The 14,045-nt window shown below is 49.8% G+C and overlaps 1 long non-coding RNA gene across 1 annotated transcript in view; it reads left to right on the top strand.

Annotated features, from left to right (window-relative positions):
• LOC116785722 overlaps positions 1-14,045 on the top strand; it is a 68,891-nt gene that overhangs the window by 37,685 nt on the left and 17,161 nt on the right. The window contains exons 6-8 of the long non-coding RNA XR_004356668.1: positions 3,038-3,181; positions 6,134-6,327; positions 7,627-7,764. This is a non-coding gene — a long non-coding RNA (uncharacterized LOC116785722). The remainder of the gene's footprint in view (positions 1-3,037; positions 3,182-6,133; positions 6,328-7,626; positions 7,765-14,045) is intronic.

The raw sequence follows: 14,045 nt of genomic DNA, 5'->3' as shown, positions 1-14,045 counted from the left end.
CCTCAGAGAATTTGATGAATTTGAAGAAAAAAAAAACAAATAAAATCCAAAGCCACAACAGCCTGTAATATTTGACACTCCTGCTTATCAGAGACTCAAACCTAATTCATTGTGCTGGTTTTGTAGTAGCTGTATACCTAGAAGAAAAATGCTTATAGCAAAAATGCAAATCCTTCATTCCTATCAAGCCAACAGTGGGTGAAGGCGAAACAACTTCTGGCTGTTGCAGAGCTTTCTGTGTGGCAGTGCCTTAAACAGCATTTAGTCTCTGGGTGAAAGCAGCCACCAGCAAGAAACTTAATGTAAAATAAGCTTTTCCTTGTTCCCTGGAATTGTGAGCCTGAAATGTGGTGCTGATTTAGAGTTTTATGTGTAAGATAATGATTCCCCTGTAATGGTGCTGTTCTCCTCTCCAGTTGGCTTATGTCTGCATTCCATGATGGTCCCTTGTCCCCTTTGTATGGCAGATCATGAGCAAATTGTCTGTAAGGTGCTTGGTCCATGAAAAACACAAAGAACATGAGACATGAAATGTACTCTTTTTTTGTAATTATTCGGGAAGGTTTCTTTTATTTTATTTTTTTTTAACCTGTCTGGTACCACAACAAACACTGTGGTTTGTCATTGTAGGATCTTGTTGTTCTCACTCCTCAAAGAAAGGGTGATAACATCAGCAGACTGCTGGGGAACAACATCATTTGATGTTTGCCACGAGGCTAGTTGTATGTCAGGGTACAGCTCTCCTGAAGTCCGTACAGAGGTCCCTACTCAGCTCCAGGAGGATCAGACCAGGTTTTATGTTCTATTTTAAAAGACCAGGACCCAGGAACACTTAATGTGAAGAACAGTCAGTGCCTGGGCCAGTGCTTTGTTTGTGCACTCAGCTGCAGCTCAGACACGTGGTGGCAGTGGTAATTATGGGGTCAGATCCAGTTGCCATTCAACTGGGCATCTTCCACATCCTGTGTGATCCAGCGTGAGTCCAGCAGAGTTCCCTCCATCCATCAGCCCATTTCATTCATCTCTCTGCCCTGTCTCATGTGCCACAGAGAGCCCAGGAAAAGGAGAGAGGGAGGGAGAGGGAGAGGAATTGGAAGAGGAAGAGGGAAGAGGGAGAGCCTCCTCTGGTACCGAGAGCATATCCCAAAACCTGCAGCCAGCCCCAGTACCTTATGGCTTCTCTAGGTGTCAGTCAGGCTCCTCTCTGATGAGGCTGGTGGGTGCACATCAGCACTGCAGTAGCAGATGTAAAACAAAAATCAGGGCCTAAGCCTGAGTATCAGGGCCCTCCACAGAGAAAAAAAAAGAAAGAGCTCCTCTCCCAGTGCTACACCCTTCCTTTCCAACCTCTCCCCTAAATCCAGGTTACCCAATTCCAATATGATTTACCTCACAGCTGCCACTTTGAAATGCTTTCCTCCTGTCACCCTTGTCTGCCCTTCACTATTAACCACTGTCACATGCCTTGCATCGCATGACTTAATCGTTTGAGACTTTGGACTCAATTTACATATATAAACAAATAAAAAGATACACACCTGCAGTTGCTGTGGCCAGCTGGCAACTGCCTGAGCAGTAGCTGCATTCCTGGACCATGACATTTAGCGGGGCAGCAGATGGGAATTGCATGAAGTGCTCCTCGTTGACAGCCATTGGCAGCAACCAGTGCCTTTGCTCCCTGTGGGCCTGCTCCCATGAAGATCCAAATCCAACCAGCTCCGCTCCTTTCTGTGCAAGCAGCTTGCATCTGCTCCAGCACATGGCCTGGGAAATTCAGCCAGTCCTTTGGGAATAGTTGGGAGTCTTCATGCAGAACTGAGAGGCAGCTGTACCCTAGTTGTACACACAGGCAGCACAAAGGGGCTGGGCCCGGAAGCTTTTTGTCTCCATCCAAGAGCTTGCAGTGGGAAAGGAGAATTGGAAAGGTGGATAGCTGTTGCACTGACAGAATCCAGACATTTCTTCCTGCAAAACTTAAGGGAAAGAAAGATGTAGTTAAACCCCTGCTTAGTTTCAAGGGCACATTAAGTGCTCAGCACTTTCTGATGAGGGTTTTGGGGTATGACATGTGAGGAACTAAGGTTAATAAATAATCAAACCTGGTTTTAATAGTTAACATTTCTCGGCATTGTATGAAAAGCATTGGTAGCTCCTGTGGCAGGAATGAGAGTGCCCACATGTTTTAAGTCAGGCTTGTGTTTAAACACTTGAGTCAATTAAAACTCCGGGGCAGCATAGGTTTCATTAATAATAATCCAGTGTTTCACCACAGGATACTCTAATTGTTCCTCATCGGGAAGATGTAATCCCAGGGACAGAAAGATTAACCTTCTAAGAAGCTCAAATGATAACATTCAAAGCACTACCCTAAATGATAATGAATTGCCTGTTCATCTTGTAGACTTTGATGATAACAACCAAAACACATACACGTTGGGCAGCTGGTTTAGGGGACAGACTTCCCCTGGATCACAGCAAATTTTTGGGTAACAACTTATCACAGTTTAAGGAGTCCCAGTATGTCATGATACTTCGCTCTTCCAGTTCAACTTTCATAAGACCCTTGGGAACTTTGCAACCCAATAATTAAGCCTCTCTACTCTATTGAGAAATAATCATGTAGGAGCAGCACAGCATCTCAGCATAAGCAAGGAAAAACCCCGGTGATTGATGTGATTTGGGAAATCTCACGTATAGGTGGCATCGGTGCCTAATCCCGGGGGGCAACTCTAAACTTTACCCAACATGGGCCGCATGGTGACTGTGCAGGAGGCACTGCCTGTGGAATTAAACCAGCAAATTAAAGCAGCAGAGATCACCAACAGAGATCAAGACTGTCTGGGAGACACCTGGGGAACACTTTGTAAGTCGGGAGTTGTTCTCTCCACCTAACCCATAGCCACCCTGGCCTTCTCTCCACACTGCCACTTTTGACTCAAACACCAGGAACCATGCAGGAAGGGTGTCTGGAGCCAGTGTGCAACCACAGGAGAGACCAGTGTGTGAAATAACTTCTTTCTTTGTGTCTCACATTTAGAAAACCTCCCCCTGCCTCCCTTCTGCTAAGCCCTGTTGGAGAACCAGAGCAGAGATGACAGAATCCCAGTGGAGCACTTACCAATGATTGGCACCAAGAGAACATCTGGTGTGGGCAGTGGCTGGAGCTCAGCATCCTAGCAAGGTAATTAACTCTGTCCAAAATTCAGGATAAACACAGGAGAGAAGCTGATGGGAGCATACGCAACAGAAAGGATCCAACCTAGGTGAAGGTGAAGGGTGATCATGGGATTTATTCACAGGGCTGTGCAAATGGTATCCTTCCCATGTGCTGCCCAGCCATGGTTTCTGTGGGCTGTGTCAGCCTGAAGGGGCTGTCCTGTCCAACCCTCTTTGGGCTCTAGCCTTATGGGTGGGCAAGGCTGGGAGCAGTTGGGTCAGAACCTACCTCTGGAGCACTTGGGCTGCATCCAGTGGAGGAGCAGATGCCTCCTGGGGTGTTCATAATGGGAGGGGCAGCCCCTGGAAGCAGCAACCACCAGCAGCACCTTGGCGTGTCAGCACAAGGCTCCCGGGCACCTGGCTCTGTTGACTCCCTGTGACAGCAAACATGCCCTTCTGCAGTGACAGAACCCCATGCTCAGCCCCAGAGCCCAGTGTCTGCTGGCCCCACGGGCACCCTGCTGGCTCCACAGGCACCCTGCTGGCCCCAGGCACACCGGGCACGGGGCAGGAGCCCCGGGGGAGCTGGGTGGCCCGCAGGGTGTGCCCGGGCCAGCGCTACCGCACTGCCAGCTGAGATGCTTTCCCAGGGCAGGTTAAAGCCGGACAGAAGTCAGCATTAAAGACAGATCCAGAGATAAAAAAGCTCAGATTTCCATCGATTTACTTCGCCACATCATTCACAAGCACACTTTGATCTCGAGTCATCTGTTGCTATAATTACTGAGCCATGGTTGATGCAAACACACTTCCCACTGTGGCTGGGTCACTGCAGCAGGGACCTGCTTGCTCGAGCACTGACCCAAGCTTGTGTTCCCATTCCTTTCTCTGTCCAAGGGGCTTCCCACCGAGAGTTATCTGACCAGTAACGAACTATTCTTTGGAGATCAGAGCTTTGTGACTGGCAGTCAGTTCTCCTCTGCCACAGTTGTGGAGCAGTCACTGCGGAAAGAGGCTCTGGTACAGGGGAGGGCCATACAGAGAGCTCATGGCGGGCAGACAAGCTGCTGAGCCGTGCCCGGGGGCACTCAGGATCAGACAGTTGGGCGCTTATCTGCGGGTGATCGCTGCACCTTTTGATGTTCCCTTGCTGCTGTTTGGACAAGCCCATTCAGGAGCTGTTCCAGAAAAGCCACTCCACTGTACGGTTTTAGCAGAGTAAGGCAGGATCTGATCCTCAGTGTAAACACACCTTCAATAAAACAGGTGCATTTTATCTTGTGCAGCTCCCTGCCTCCTCCAGCGAGGTCAGCCCCGTGTGCCTCTCGCTGCTCCTCTGCCTGGGGATGGCATTCCTGGGGACAGGCCACAGCTTGTCCTGGGTTTCTTTGATGCTGCCTGCGGGCTGCAGAGGATGTATTGATGTGGGGGGGAAAATGCTGCTTCATGAAAAAGGGAGAAGGGGAACCACTGGAAGCAAGGATGACAACAGAAGAAGCCCCTAACATATTGGGGACAAGAGAGAGAGGAGTTACTCTAGAGATGCTGTCCCCCCTGATTGTGCTTGCAGACGTTACTCCAGGGGCATCTGTATGCCTCTGCCTTACTCAGGTTTGGTGGGTCCCATGTTAAGTTAGAAGCTGCCTCAGTCCTATCTGAACTCACTGCCCTTTCTCTGTTTTCCTGCCAAGAGCAGAATGACGTCAGAGGCCCTGAGTCATGGACAGCCACGTTCGGCCAAACCTGTGCCCTCTGGTCTTTAAAGAAACCCTTCCTAAAGCAGGTCTCTCACCCATGTTAAAGGCCAGTTTAACTGAGGAGGCTGTTGCCAGTCAGGAAAGGAGAGGACTTTATATTGTTTTATCAGTTTGCACTTTGCCATATCAGTGGTTTCCATGATCACTCACTTGTCCTTCTCATCCATGCAGTTGCACTTGCTCCTGGGGCACTTACAGTCACCTTCTGTATCTGAGCAATTGCCACACAGTGATTTGACTTAAACAACGTAAAAAGCAGAACACAGGAAATGAGAGAAGAAAATATTTATGGGAAGTGGAATTTTTGAGGAACAGGCCACTTAGCGAAGTTTGTTTCAGATGCTCTGCTTGGAGGCTCTTTTGCTTATATGTCACATGATTTCTTAGGCAGGAGACAGGGGGATTTCCCTGTATATGTAACTGTAAGTTCTTTATAATAAAACTATGGTAGGGGCTCACATGGGAATAAAGACTTTGAAAAGGTCAAGATTTCATAAGCTGAAGATCCATGGAGGAATTGCCAGGTTAATTCTCACTGTTGCAGTGGTAGTACAGTCTCTAAGAGGAGGAACCTTTTCCAGGTTTCTTTTGCCTTGGATCAAAATCTGACTAGCTCATTCCAGTAGGTCACGGTCCAGAAAGCAGCTTGTCCCAGGCCTCCAGACATCCTCAGCCTCCTTGGGCCTGAGCACCAGTGGTGCCCAGGCATGGTGCCTCTGCTCCTCAGACAGCCTCTTGGCTTCCCAGCCATGCTCCTCTGCAGGGTATTCTCCCTCTTTCTTTCCTTCAGGTTTCTTTTCCATGGGGACTGCTCCCCTTCCCTTATCCTACCTCCAAAGAATACCTGTATTTTCCATGGGTTTCTTTGTGTTACAATTTGCTTTTCCGGTTGTGTTTATGACCATCTTAAATGCAATGTGTCATCACTGCCTTTTGACATGAAAGTATTGTCACCATTGTCAAAAGGAAACACAAATGTTATGGCAACAAAGCAGTTGCATTATCAAAACAGCAGGTTTGTGTTCTTTAGGATTCCCATTCCATGGGAAATTGCCAGACTTTTGCTCCTATCCAACCATGGAAAAAGCTACAAAGTCACTGCTGATTGAAGAGAGGCTCCATATACTTCAACCCCCCTGTTTTTCAAACATTTCCAATGACTATTAACACCAACCATTGAATATGTATTATCTAGAGTCATTGCAATTGAATTGCAGGTGCTTTCTGGAAGGAAGGAACACCTGAGATCTCTCATCCCTGAGAATAACTCCCTGTGCATTAGCACCACCAAACTACTGAGGAATTCCAGGCCACATGTGACCTCTGGCTCTGCAAGGATCAGCCTCGCTGGAGCTCCTCCGTGTGACATGTGAAGCTCCTGTGTCGCAACAGCCCCGCTACCGGCTCCTGGGTAGGAAAGCAAGTGGAAAAGTACTGCCGAGATGGACTTCCCTCACCCCCTCATCAAGGGCCAATGACACAATGTAGCATGCCTGGTATCCTGCATTTCCCAAGCGTCCTCTGCTAGGGAGGGACCTCTTCCATGTCTGCAATAGATGGGACTGATAACGTGTGCCCACGGCAACACTGAGGAGTAGGTCACACGAGGCATTGCTGGGGATGGCAGCATCAGGAATTATGTCACGTCTGGTTGATCAATGTATCACCACCTCCACTGCAGAAGGGATCAAAGCAGCTATAAATAGTTTAGGTAACCTATCCCCTGTGAAGGACTGTAAAGAATACTGGTTTTTAGGTCACAAAACAAGCAATTATGTACCAAGAGGAAATTGCCCAAGTATTTGCCATGTGTGGTTGCTTTTCTTGAATTCACCTTCATGGTGTGTCAGTTCCAAAGGGTCAGTCGTGTTTCTAAAACACATGTTTCTGTAATGGCACTGGGTGTCCAGTTAAACCCTGCAGTCTGACCCTGCCCTGGGAAGTGTGGTGGGTATGGGGACAGCAGGCTGGCAGCCCCTGAGCATCTTCCGCTAATGCCTGCCTTTCCTTGCATCTAATGGCTGCTCCACAGCTTCCACAGGCTGCCAAGGAGCCGAGCCCTCTGCCTCTTGTAGTACTGCTTCTGAAACGAATAATACTGACTGGGAGAGAGGTGATGAACAGCAGCCCACTCTGAGCCCCCTCTGGAGCCTTCTTGTATTTCACGAGGCTTTTCTGGTAGGGAAAAAAAAAAGGCAGGAGAAGCCCACCAGTGGGGAGAGTTCTGATGGCAGGAAGGAAGTGGTTAGCAGGTGACATTCAGAGCTCCCACTCAAAGCCAGCCCTTCCCTACCAAAAGGAAGTGCTCCTGCTTTGAAGTTTATTTGGAAAGCTTTAAAAATACTTACTAATTCAGGAACACTTTGCAATGTAAATATGCTCCCTTGGTACACTAAGAATTAGATAACAAGCTCATACCTCTTTTAGGAACAGAGCTTGTCACTGCCACAGCCTCTCAGAGGCCTTGAGTTATTCTTTTCCCTCTATTTATAACAAGTGGTTTCTCTGTCAAAAAAAACCCATGTGGAAATGTGTATGTTTAGTGTCTCTGTGATCAGTTTTGTGTCCCATCTGTACCACTAGACAGAGAACTCCAAAATTCACCCAGCCCAGTCCATCTTTGCCAGCAGACAGTTCAAATGAATTCCCATTTCCCAACCAAAGGAGTAACTGGCCCCTGTGGGGATGGTCCTTCCCCATTGTGTTGCAGGGCCTGGGCCGTGGCTGTGGGCGCTGCGGCGGAGCTGGAGCCATGGCAGAGTCTGCAGGAGGACGGGTGGGTCACGTACCACAGCGAGCTGCAGTGGAGCCAGGTGCCACATGGGAGAAGGTCAATAAAGCAGAAAACGTAAGTGATGGATTGTTTCTGCAAGATAAATACACGTAGAGTTATCTGGAGCCAGTGCGAAGTAACGAGGGCATGCGGGGCAGAGGAGGGGTGGGAACGGGGAAATGAAAAATGGACTGCTCACAAGGCTGGGTGGGTGGGTTTCAAAAAAGGTGTATGACTCTAGCAAAGATTCAGGCCAGGTGAGCTGGGCTTCCAGAGAGAAAAGTATGGGACTGTTGTCTCAGCCAGCTTCCTCTTTGTGAGTATTGGCCATGTTTAAGACCGTTTTGCCTTATCTGTAAAATCCCCACCTCTGGCTGTTGCCCTGTAATCTTTTCAGCTTTTGGATCTCCATGAAGGAATAGTAGAGGTGGGACCCAACACACTTTATGTAAGCAGCAATCCTTGAAACACTGCAGTCTGGTTCCACCAAGAAATTTAGCCTTCCTTGCAGCTCATGGACATAATTCCCTTTCCTCATCCCTCAGCCAGGCCTGAGTGCCCTGAAACTGGGACCCAGCTGTGTAGAGGCTGTCTGGCAGGAGTGCTCCTTTGACACCTGCATCATGATTAAGTGCCAGTGACTCAAGGAGGTCAGGACCAGGTCTTCAGAGGGGAGAGAAGCAACCATTCAGAGGAAAGGGGTCGCAGGAATTAGCAAGGGCTGGTTTTTCACTCGTCTGATAATACTGCTGTAGAACTAAGGGAACAAACGTCACTCACACTCAGTCATCTGCAAATAATCGACCTAAAGTAAACCACCCCCACTTACTTCTCCTTCAGGTGTAGACAACTTCCAGGTCCTGGCTGGGTGGGGGATTTCCTGTCTGCATTTGGTTTGTACGTTTTCCAAGGCTTGTGGTTTTCCAGCTGGTTCGTGCCTTCCATTAACACCTGCTGCATGTTTAATTCGTTTTTAATTTTTCAACTGGGGGAGTGAGGCCTGACTTCTGCAACTGGCACAATCCATCCTGGCAGCTGAGTCTGTGCCTTCTTCTGCCTGCTGTGAGCCAGAGGGTTTGCTCAGTTTTGTTTTGCCATAAGTTACCTTGATAGTGTAGAAATGGAAAACAAACGGAAAGAAAGGGAGAAAAACAGAAGCAGAGCTTCCAAATTATCTCTGTTCATTTGCCAAGAGGCTGTGCAGAGCCATGCATTGCCCCCTTAGTCTCTTCATTTGACACCTCTTGAGAGAGAAGCCATTTCAAAGGGGGATTTCCCTTGCTCTCTTTCTTTCCTGGGGAATCTGAGACTTGGGGGTTTCTTTGGAGGCCTGGATGCAAGACATACACACACACCTGGAAATCTACCTGGAAAACCACAGCTAGAGATGCAGGGAGAAGCTGAGCATGGGCTCCTTCCTCCCAGGCAGCATTTTGACCTCTGGCAGGTCTGGGTCAGGGCACCAGACAGGAGCAAACAGTTGAGGCAGCCCCCGGGCCTCAGCCAGCTCACACACACTGCTGAATGCCAGGCACAGCAGGCACTGGGAGCACATCTTTGGTAGCATCCTCCAAGGAAAGCAGCACTGCTTTCCACTATTGGCACGGGGGACTGGACGTAAGGAAGGGCTTTGGGAAAAAGCAAAGATCCTCTGTGCAGATCCTGGTCTCACATTGACTTATAGCTGCTGTCAGTCCTGTCATCTCAGAGATGAAAAGATGTGCTACATCATCCGTCCTGTTATCCTGACATTGCAGTTGGGACATTCTTCAGGGAAATACAGCAGAAAATCTGCAGGTAACAGATATTTGTAGACAGGTCAAAAAGCATGTTACCTGAGGAACAACTGTTTTGACTAATGTCCTGTTGCATACCATGAAGCAACTGGGAAGAAGGAATAACAGTTATCTGCACAATCAGAAGTCTGCACAAACCTCTGATGAGGAGCTGGGAGTGTCACCAGGAACATTTAAACCAGAGGTGAAACCTGAAGAAAATTTCTGCATACCACCCCATTGTAAATGCTGCATTGTAAGGGTATGAGCAGAAATGGGGGGAAATTTCTCACTTGGTCTTTTCTGTTGAGGTCAAACAGGAGGTTTCTAGAGCAAAGGGCAGAGTGACTCAAGTGTACATGAAACTGCCAGGAAATGGTCTCAAGTCCCACAGTTGTGACATCAGAGCACTTCACCCCAAGCACCAGGCCCAGCTCAGGCTCTCTCATGCCCTGTGTGCAGAGCAGGGGCACTCGACTCTAGGTGGCCAGGTCAGGGAGTACAGAGATGATGTGAGTGCCTCAGAGAGCACAGCTATTGCTCAGCCTTGGGGAGGGGGCATCTGACACAGCTGCACCCAGTGCAGACGCTGCTGTGGACTGTTTCCCACACATGGGACTGTGTGTCCAGAGGGGGTCAGCTACACCTGGGGCCTGCCGGCAAGAGGAGTGAGTAATGGGGTACCTGCAGCCGAGCTGCTCAGAGTAGAAGCCTTGTATAGGTTGCTTAACCATCACCCCCTTCCTTCCCAGTGAAGCACATAGCGTGCAAGATAGCATTGGCTCCAGACAGCTGATGACAAGTTGAGTGTAGGTGTCTGAGAGATTTAAAAAAAAAACAACAGAGAAAGTTTGTTCTTATCCAAGCGGATTTCCTGGAGCGATGAGTGAGCCTGGCATGTTTCCACTCTACCTTTGGCATATGCCTGTACATCCGGGCGGGCTGACACAGCCTCATCCATTCTAGTGATAAAGGAGCAGTTGCCCTCACAAATACAGTGTTAGAGCCTGCTCTGTCCTCACCTCTGCTGCAGCAACCCCAGCCCTTATGCAGCCTCTGGGGCAGCTCTGCAGGAGGGAGTAGGGGAGAAGTAACCTGCATCTTGCTGCTGTCACCTTGGAATGCCATACCTGCTGTCTTTGCTTGCTCCTCTGGGCCAAAACCAACTGCCTCCTCCCAGCAGCAGCTGCAGTAATTCAGACCCCTGGCAGCCCCCATATTCCTGTACTCACTCGTGGCTGTGACAGGCCGGAGAAGCCCTTTGCTCCTCACCAGGCATCCTACCAGCTGCTCTCTTCTCTAGCCACCTCAGAAAGTGTTTTTCCCTTGTTTCAAATAAACTTATGTCCTGACACTGAGCCAGCTACTGGAACTACTTCAGGTTGAGGATTACCAAACTTAGGCAGCAAGACAGTAAGTTATATTATAGCTGTTTGCTAACAGCTCTGTTTAAAACCAAAAGCAATCATCTAGTTAGTGTGGAAACCATTCCATTCGTGTAACCTCTGCATCTGCAGTGCTTGGGTTCCAAAGCTGCAGCTCTGGCTGGCCATGGCATCTGGTGGCTACACTCGAGCTCAGCGAGTGCTGGGATGTCTGGTAGCAAAGCATTCCCCAGGATCACTGTGGTAGGCCCAGATGGATGCAGAGCCGTGCCTTGGAAACCCTTCCCTGCGTGTAACCTCAGCAGCCACAACACTTGTGTTCCGGCCTGTAGCTCTGGCTGGGTTTGGTCCATCCGTGGGTACACCATGACATCTGGTGGCCACACTCGAGCTGCCAGTGCCACACTCGAGCTGCCAGTCTGTGCGTCTGTGACTGTGATTCTGGCTGGTTTGGTTCATTTGTGGGCACACCATGACATCTGGTGGCCACAGTGGAGCTCTGCAAGTGTCAGGACCTCTGGGAGCAAAGGGTCTCTGGAGACATTCCAAACACACCTGGACGCATTCCTGTGTCACCTGCTCGAGGTGTCCCTGCCTTGGCAGGGGGTTTGGACCACGTCATCTCCAGAAGTTCCTTCCAACCCTCCCAGTCCTGTGAGCCTGTGATTCTGGCTGGGTTGGTCCATCTGTAGGTACACCGTGTCATGTGGTGGCCACACTTGAGCTTGGCAAACATGGGGACGTCTGGTAGCAAAGCATTCCCCGGGATCACTGCGGTGAGCCCCGGTGGATATGGAACCATGTGTGGGAAACCGTTCCATTGCCCTGCAGCTCTGGCTGGGTTTGGCCCATCTGGGGACACACCGCGACATCTGGTGGCCACAGGGGAGCTCTGCAAGCGTCATGGTCTCTGATAAGCAAAGCACTGGGACCACTGCGACAGGCCCAGATGGATACAGAACCATGCTGCAGCACTAGCAAGGGCTAAATAATCGCCTTGGCATCTTTCTCCCTTCCAGACACACTCGTGTCCCCCCGAGCCGCCGGGAGAAGAATGCAGCCTGCAGCAAACCCGCAGGCCCAGACTCAGTTTAGATTGAGTGTCGTTGAGAAGTTCAGCAGGGAGAATGTGTCACCAAACAAGGTCCAGGAGGGCTTGTGTAATGGCTTAAACCTGAGCGTCTCAGGACTCCCCTACTTAGAGGGGAAGTCTCGTTTCTCTTTTGCCTTTGGACAGTGTCTCTGGGGAGAGAAGTTCTTTATCCAGTGCCATGTCCAAATCTGTGATGGATTTACAGGTGTAAGCCCACCCCACAGAGGGAGCCTGTAAAGTGGAGATGTGAGTGTGCAGCAGTGTGGCCCCTCTGCCGCCGAGGCAGCAGAGATCCTCCCACTGTGCACCTGTTTTGTGTCTAAGCTGCAAATAGCAGCTGTGCAGACACTTTGTTCCACTCTGCACTTTATTCTGAAAGAGGAGGTAGGAATAGCAATAAATCTGTCTGCAAGGGAGGAACAGGTGACTGGGATTTCAAGAAGCAGATTAAGTCATGCAAGTGCTAGCAAAGCTTCTCTTAGACTTGTGCACTTCCACCATTTGGATCCTGTTCTGTTGGAAAACTAGGACAAACAGGACTGAGGGCATAAGCACCAACTCTGTCTTTGGCCTCTACCTGGCTCAAATGTAGAACCAAGAAGCCCAAGAGCAAGGTGGTTCCCTGTTGTGGATGCAGAATTTGCCTTCCTTGGGCTCACCACGTGGCTCCCTGGTGTAAGGCAGGGTGTTTAGGGTTCCCTGCCCTGCCTAGAGCCCTGGCTGCACCAGAGAACTCAGCAGGAAGCTATGGGAACCCCTCTTTGGTGGTGAAACTCAGATGAGAGCTTTTTCTTTCCCTGTGTGAAGATGGGGCGTAGTTCTCCTGTGCTGTCTTTGATGAGGGCAGACTGCTGAGCTGGACACATATCCATGCTACCCTGTTCATTTTCATGGTGACACTTCCAGGCACAGTCAGGGAATTGCATAAAAGTCAGACTGTTCTTCCCGTGCCTAAATGGAGACAGAGCAGCAGAAGAGTCAGAAGTGGCTCACTGCTGTAGCACAGCCCGATGTTGTGACCTGTGCGCTCGGGGTCAGCCCTGGGAGCTGGGAAGCCCCTCTGTTCCCCTGGTCTGTCACGTAGCCTAGACACCTGGGGTCAGCACAGAGATATGATCTGGGTGCAGGGGCTGTGCCTGCTCACATGGCTGGGGTGTCCCAGCTGTCCTGTGCCTCAGGTCTCACCGACCATCAGGGCTAATTCATGTTCTTGGTGCTGAGCTCATCTGTCACTTGCTGTCCCGAGGCCGGTCTGAGCCCCCTCTGTAACACTGACCCTGGAGCACGTGCTTTCTCAAGGACCTTCCCATGTGTAAAGGCAGCAGCCCAAAGAGCCACGTCCCTTCCTGACTGGCACTCTATCTCCCTCAATCAAGAGGCTGTCTGCCCTGGAGTTGTAAAGTGTCCTGCCAGCAGCCCTTAATGACCACTACCTGTCCCCTCCCTGCATGGCTGTGACACTTCCAGCCCCGAGGCACAGCACTGCAGCAATGGTATTTTGGGCCTTGGCCTGACCTTCACATGTGCCTCAGGGTTCAAAGCCATTGCATCACCATTTGCTCCCAGCAGGATGTCCCTCATCAAGAACAGTGTCATAAGATTATTGAGTTTTTATAGAAGTGATAGGAGGTGATCACAGGCTTGCCCAGACCCAGTTCTTGTTTCTGAAATGTCAATTCAAATAAATGTCATGTTCTAGCACCTGGTTCTTGGAGCAAAGGAGCTGGGTATGTACAGTAAAACCCACAGCCTGCACAACAGGGCTATAGAATTAGTAGAGCAGCTTGTACGTGCCACAACTACCTATGTAGTGACAGATTCACCATCTGCCTCCACAGAGACGCCTGTGGGCTTTCAGAAGTCAATTTAGTTGGATCAGCATGCCAGGTGAACATGGCAGGGAACCACTTCCCAACACCCATTTCTGCAGAGGGGCACTGGTGAGGCTGTTCCATGCACAATTGTGCCATGCAGGTTGCTTTAAAACTTGTTAGTAGCCAGTGTGTCTGCATCCTGAACTCCCTAGTTATCTCTTCCTTCATTTCTTGCAATACTCAACATTTTGGAGCTGCATCCAAAGGGCTGAACTTCCCAAGCATAACA

This window comes from Chiroxiphia lanceolata, chromosome 4 (assembly GCF_009829145.1).
Source record: "Chiroxiphia lanceolata isolate bChiLan1 chromosome 4, bChiLan1.pri, whole genome shotgun sequence".
Classification (NCBI taxonomy): Eukaryota; Metazoa; Chordata; class Aves; order Passeriformes; family Pipridae; genus Chiroxiphia; species Chiroxiphia lanceolata.
The sequence above is the reverse complement of the archived record's forward strand: the minus strand, read 5'-3'. Positions and strand labels throughout refer to the sequence as shown.